We start from the raw sequence: 6,000 nt of genomic DNA, 5'->3' as shown, positions 1-6,000 counted from the left end.
CACTGATCAAAGTAGAAAGAAATGTGTTTTTATTTTGTTTCCTTTTTTTTTTTGTCTGTGGATGAAAATAAAAAATCATTTTTGCAAGACAACGAAAAGAAAACCATGTCTGTCCTAAAAATATATATATATATATATATATATATATATATATATATATATATATATATATATATATATATATATATATATTTACCTTGTTACTATACCATGAGGTGTTGACATTCTGCCTCATTTTTTATTTTCTTATTCAGCACCTTATGAGCTATCCATGCATATATAATACATTTATTGATATTAAAAAAGTCCCAATGAGTGTTTTTTTTTTTTTTCTTTTGCTAAAGAAGGCATTATAATACACGTTTAATGGATGTAATACCACTTCATCAGGACCTTGGTTGAGGCTATTCTAAAATAGATATACAACAATAATTGTAAGTAAGGATAAGCTCAGGCGTGTTCTCAACTACATGGGCAGAGCCCGCTGGCGGGCTCTGCACGTGCGGTTTGCGAAAACGCCTGAGCTCATCTTTAATTGTATGTATAATACTGTCATGAGTGTCTAGTGCTCCTGCTCCTCATTCCAGCATCCTTGTTTTGGCTATGGCATTCTCCCTGTCTTTGTCCACCTGCAAGGTGATTGATGTGGTCAGTCTCTAGGTGGAAACCAAACCTGTTATAAGTGAGCCAGGCCTTCAGTCTCGTGCTTGTGATAGAGAGTGATATGTGTGTAATTCCTGATAAAGCCCCCTGTCTGCCTTGCTCTGGTAGTTTGGATTACCCTGTGTATGACCTTGGACCAGATATTGCGCTATTCCCTGCACTCAGCCTGTCTTTTACCTGCGTTGGGGTAGACGTGACATTATCACAAGCCTTTAACAAAAAAAAAAAAATACATTTCTGTCAAGATGGACTCTACACAGACTCGTTTATTTGCTGTGGAAATTTGCAAACTGACACGCCAAGTCCGGTAACTGTATGTGCGTTTAAATGCATCTCCAGCAGTAACGCAGGAGCCAGAGCCCAAAGTTAACCCGCCTGATCGTTTTTCTGGTGACCCCCATATGTTTTCCAACTTTAAAAATATTTGTATGCTATATTTTAAGCTTAAGCCACGCTCTTCTGGTTTTGAAGCACAACAAATGAACCTGATTAGTACATGGTTGCAGGGGGATCCCCATTCTTGGGCTTTTAGTCTCCCCGAAGCTTTTTTCAAGGCCTTAAGTTTACTCTATGATGATCCTGACCATGCCCACTCAGCTGAAACTAACCTTAGGTCATTATGTCAGGATAAACGCACCGCTGAACAATACTGTTCTGATTTCCGCCGCTGTACACCTGACTCAGGGTGGAATGGCCCAGCTCTAAGAAGCCAGTTCAGGTTAGGCTTATCAGACACCATCAAAGTACACTACCCTGAACCAACGTCATTGAATAAAGCAATGCAAGTAGCCATCCCTCTAGACAAGCGTTTACGAGAAAGGCGTACAGAGAGGTTTGTCTCTTTGCCCCCCAGTACACTGCCTACTTCTACTTCTCCATCAGCCCTTCCTGTGTCTTCTCAACCTCCCCTTCAGGATGAGCCCATGCAAATTGGTGCCACCCATTTATCCTCTGGGGTAAAGGCTAGAAGAAGATCTCAAGGACTCTGCTTATACTGTGGCAACCACGGTCACTTTGTCGTCAGCTGCCCTAATAAGCCGAGAAACACTGAGTCTAGTGCGGATGGGTGGGGTCTGCTTCTTTAGACTATACTGTGTCATTTTCCCTCAGAGATAAACTATTTGTTTCTGCACAACTTAGCTCTGCCAGTTTTCTCATCACCTCTCAGCTTTCATAGAGCCTGGTTCTTCTAGCAATTTCATTGATAGGGACCTAGCACCTCGTCTACAGATTCCCATGACTAAGGTGCACAGATCCTTTTCAGTCTTAGCTGTTGATAATCCTCCCTTGTCCATGGGCCTGGCCACCTTGTACACTGTACCTATTACTCTGACCATTGGGGAATTTCATAAGGGGACAATCGGCTTCTACTTGATAACATCTCCTGCTTATCCCCTTATCTTATGGTATCCCTGGCTTAATCTTAATAACCCGCACATAGATTGGGCTTCAGAGGAGATTAGGTCCTGGTCCCAGACCTGCATCCAGAACTGCATTAAAACTGCTGACCAGTTGCCCATTTGTAACTCTTGTGTGGCCAGTACCAGTCATGTGCCTTTATTACAGTCCTATTTGGGTCCTGATCATGACAATTTACCCAAGTTTGACTCCAGTATGCATAAGAATTTGCCTTTATATGACTCTGTTAAAGCAAAAGACGCTGACAAGTTTATTGAATTCTCTACAGGCCACCTCCCCAGCCAATTTCCCCAACCTGAATCTTTTCCTCCTAGAAGCCAAACTTACCCGCTGTCTCGCAGCCTTGATCCCTTTGTTGATCCTCTCTCTATAAGGACTCCTGTTCCTACGTAAAAGTCCTCAGAAGTCAAGCCCTCTGGATTACCCCTACCTTTGCCTGTCCCTAAACTCCCTTGGACGCACATCCAGGCTAATTTGACCTCAAGTTCCGCAGTCTCGACACCTGCTGATGCGGTCTAGTCAGTCTTGACAACTGCTGATGTGGTCCAGTCAGTCTCGACACCTGTCGATGCAGTCCAGTCGGCCTCTGCACCAGTTATTCCGGTCCAGCCCATGCCAATTGAACCTCCTGCTTTTTCATATTCGGGTCTTTCTGTAACCTAGCCTCACCCTACTGCTACTACATCCATTCAAACCTGTCTAAGAAGTTAAATCCATCCTTTGGATAGACTGCCTCATTCCGCCAGGAGGGGCTTTCAACCTTTTTTTCATCCTGCTTGTGTATCAGCTATCCGGCTTGACTCCTGTGACACGTTACCTGCTAACCAACCTGACCTTGCGGATCCACTGACCTCTGCCCAGTCTGATGGTCCTGTGCTGGATGTCCAATTTGTCTTTAAGGGTCCGAGGGCGCCTCCTCAGAGGGGGTTGGTAATGTCAGGAGTGTCTAGCGCTCCTGCTCCTCATTCCAGCATCCTGGTTTTGGCTATGGTATTCTACCTGTCTTTGTCCACCTGCAATGTGATTGAGGTGGTCAGTCTCTTGGTGTTAACCAAACCTGTTATAAGAGGGCCAAGCCTTCAGTCTCGTGCTTGTGATAGAGAGTAATACATGTGTAATTGCTGATCAAGCCCCCTGTCTGCCTTGCTCTGCTAGTTTGGATTTCCCTTTGCATGACCTTGGACTGGATATTGGGCTATTCCCTGAACTCGGCGTGACAAATGCATACATTACTGTGCAAACTGTGCAAACATTTTAGGCAGGTGTGAAGAAATGCTCTAAAGTAACGTTTTCAAAAATATGTATTTTAATTGTTTATTTTTATTAATTTGCAAAGTGAAGGAACAGAAAAAAAATCCAAATCAAATCAATATTTGGTATGACTACCATTTGGCTTCAAAGCAGCATCAATTCTTACTCTTGCACACTTTGTACACTTGCACAAAGTCAGGGATTTTGTATGATTAGAGTCAGGTGTATGATTAACCATTTATTCCAAGCAAGCGCTAACCGATTATTCCAAGCAGGCGCTATTGATCATCAATTTCATATGTAGGTTGAAACACAGCCATTAACTGAAACAGAAACAGCTGTGTAGGAGGCTTAAAACTGGGTGAGGAACATCCACACTCTGCTGCCAAGATGAAGTTGTGGAAGACAATTTTATGTCACAGACACCACTGTATCAGCAAGGTATCTCCCAGGCAAAGATTTCCATGCAGACTGGAAATTCAAGATGGGCTGTCCATGCTCTTTTGAAGAAGCACAAAGAAATGGTCAATGTTGAGGATGGTAGACGCAGTTGTCAGCCAAGAAAACAATGCTGCAGATGAAAGACACATCATGCTTACTTCCCTTTGACATCATAAGATGTCCAGCAGAGCCATCAGCACAGAACTGGCAGAAACCAGTGAGACCCAGGTACGCGCATCTACTGGCCAGAGAGGTCTGGCCAAAAGTGGTCTTCTTAAAAGAATTGAGTCCAAAAAGCCAAACCTCTGACATGGAAACAAGGCTAAATGACTCGCCTAGCATAAAACATACATGAAGAGACAGAAGAATTTGAAGCAGCATGCATCCATAGAGGATCTGTGCTTAGTTCTCCAAGATGTTTGGAACAACCTACCACCTGAGTTCCTTCAAAAAAGTGTACCTAGAAGAGTTGATGCTGTTTTGAAGGCAAAGGATGGTCACTCCAAATATTGATTTGATTTGGATTTCTCTTCTGTTCATTTACTTTTCATTTCGTTAATTGATAAAAAATAACCTAATAACTCTTCTATTTCATGAAGACATTCTTCATTTACAGTATTTTTTTCACCTGTCTAAAACTTTTGCACAGTGGTGTATATAAATACCTCTATAAGTGACAAAATATTCTTATACATTTGGATACATACAAATGTGGCTGTGAACTTCGTCTGAGCAGATACCACTAAGACTATCCCATGAGTGTGTGCAGGGATACAGGAGTGAGGTGAATCAGGGGCCTTAGCCCTGAAACAGTTTCCCACAATTATAAAATAATGTATTCTAATCATTTAGTGCTCATTACCCTAAGCACTGTTGTTCTGGGAGGACATCATATGATGTCCTCCCAGGATCGCTCCTCGGCTGACAGATCAATGCTGCCAGCACCATGTGATCGCTGTGGCCAATCACAGCAGATCACATGATAGTTGTACACAATGAAAGACTTTGTTACATGCCTTTCATTGTGTACTATTGTGATGAGATCTGTGAATGGTCAAAGTCATCACATGGTACAGACAGAGCCAATTACAGCCCATCTGTACCATGTTATTAGACAGGGCCAATCACAGCTAATCACAATAGTAAACACTGAATGAGTAGTTTTAATTCAGAAAGAAATGGTTGCTTTAAACTGTAAAATGCACAGTTATAGGCAATCACAGTGTGTGAAAAAAACTCCCCAGAGTAGTACAGTGTTATCGGACGAAAAATACAGCTTTCGAATCGATCGTACTGTAATCGGATCGTTAGTAGAGAACTTTCGATAGCCGATCACGACAGTTCATCCGATATTATCCAATTGGAAAAACACAAAATGTTCTTATATGATACCAGATTGTCCGATTTTTGCTTAATCAGTACAGTTGTCATCCGAAAATACAATAGAAATACACTACAACACATGACATCACTTCTGATTTTTTTATTCTGTCGCACGAGAAATTTCATAACTTGAGTAACCTCTCCATTATTGATATGCTACAAAAAAAAAAGGACGATCTGTCGTCCAATTTTCGGATCATGTGTACAGGCTATTACTGTGGCAACTCTGTATTGCTCTGGTCACTGTATGTAAAAACAAAGTTGTAAAAAAACAAAGTTATACATTTTTTTTTTTTTTACATACTCTCAGACACAGTTATGCCCTGTACACACGGTCGAACATTGATCGGACATTCCGACAACAAAATCCATGGATTTTTTCCGACGGATATTGGCTCAAACTTGTCTTGCATACACACGGTCACACAAAGTTGTCGGAAAATCCAATCGTTCTGAACGCGGGGACGTAATACACGTACGTCGGGACTATAAACGGGCAGTAGCCAATAGCTTTCATCTCTTAAGTTATTCTGAGCATGCATGGCACTTTGTGCGTCGGATTTGTATACACACGATCGGAATTTCCGACAACGGATTTTGTTGTCAGAAAATTTTATAGCAAGCTCTCAAACTTTGTGTGTCGGAAACAAGGTCCTATCACACATTTTTCGTCGGAAAATCTGACCGTGTGTACAGGGCATCAGTGTCAATGATCACTGCCACACTAGTTGTATGATGACACTGTACTGCACTGATGACATTATTTTCATTTCTTTATTTTCCAAACAATTGTGACAAAAAATTACAACTTCTACTTTCCCAAAAGGGGTATTTGTACTGTCC

This window comes from Aquarana catesbeiana, linkage group LG08 (genome assembly GCF_042186555.1).
Source record: "Aquarana catesbeiana isolate 2022-GZ linkage group LG08, ASM4218655v1, whole genome shotgun sequence".
In the NCBI taxonomy this organism is placed as follows: domain Eukaryota; kingdom Metazoa; phylum Chordata; class Amphibia; order Anura; family Ranidae; genus Aquarana; species Aquarana catesbeiana.
Note: the sequence above shows the minus strand (reverse complement) of the source record.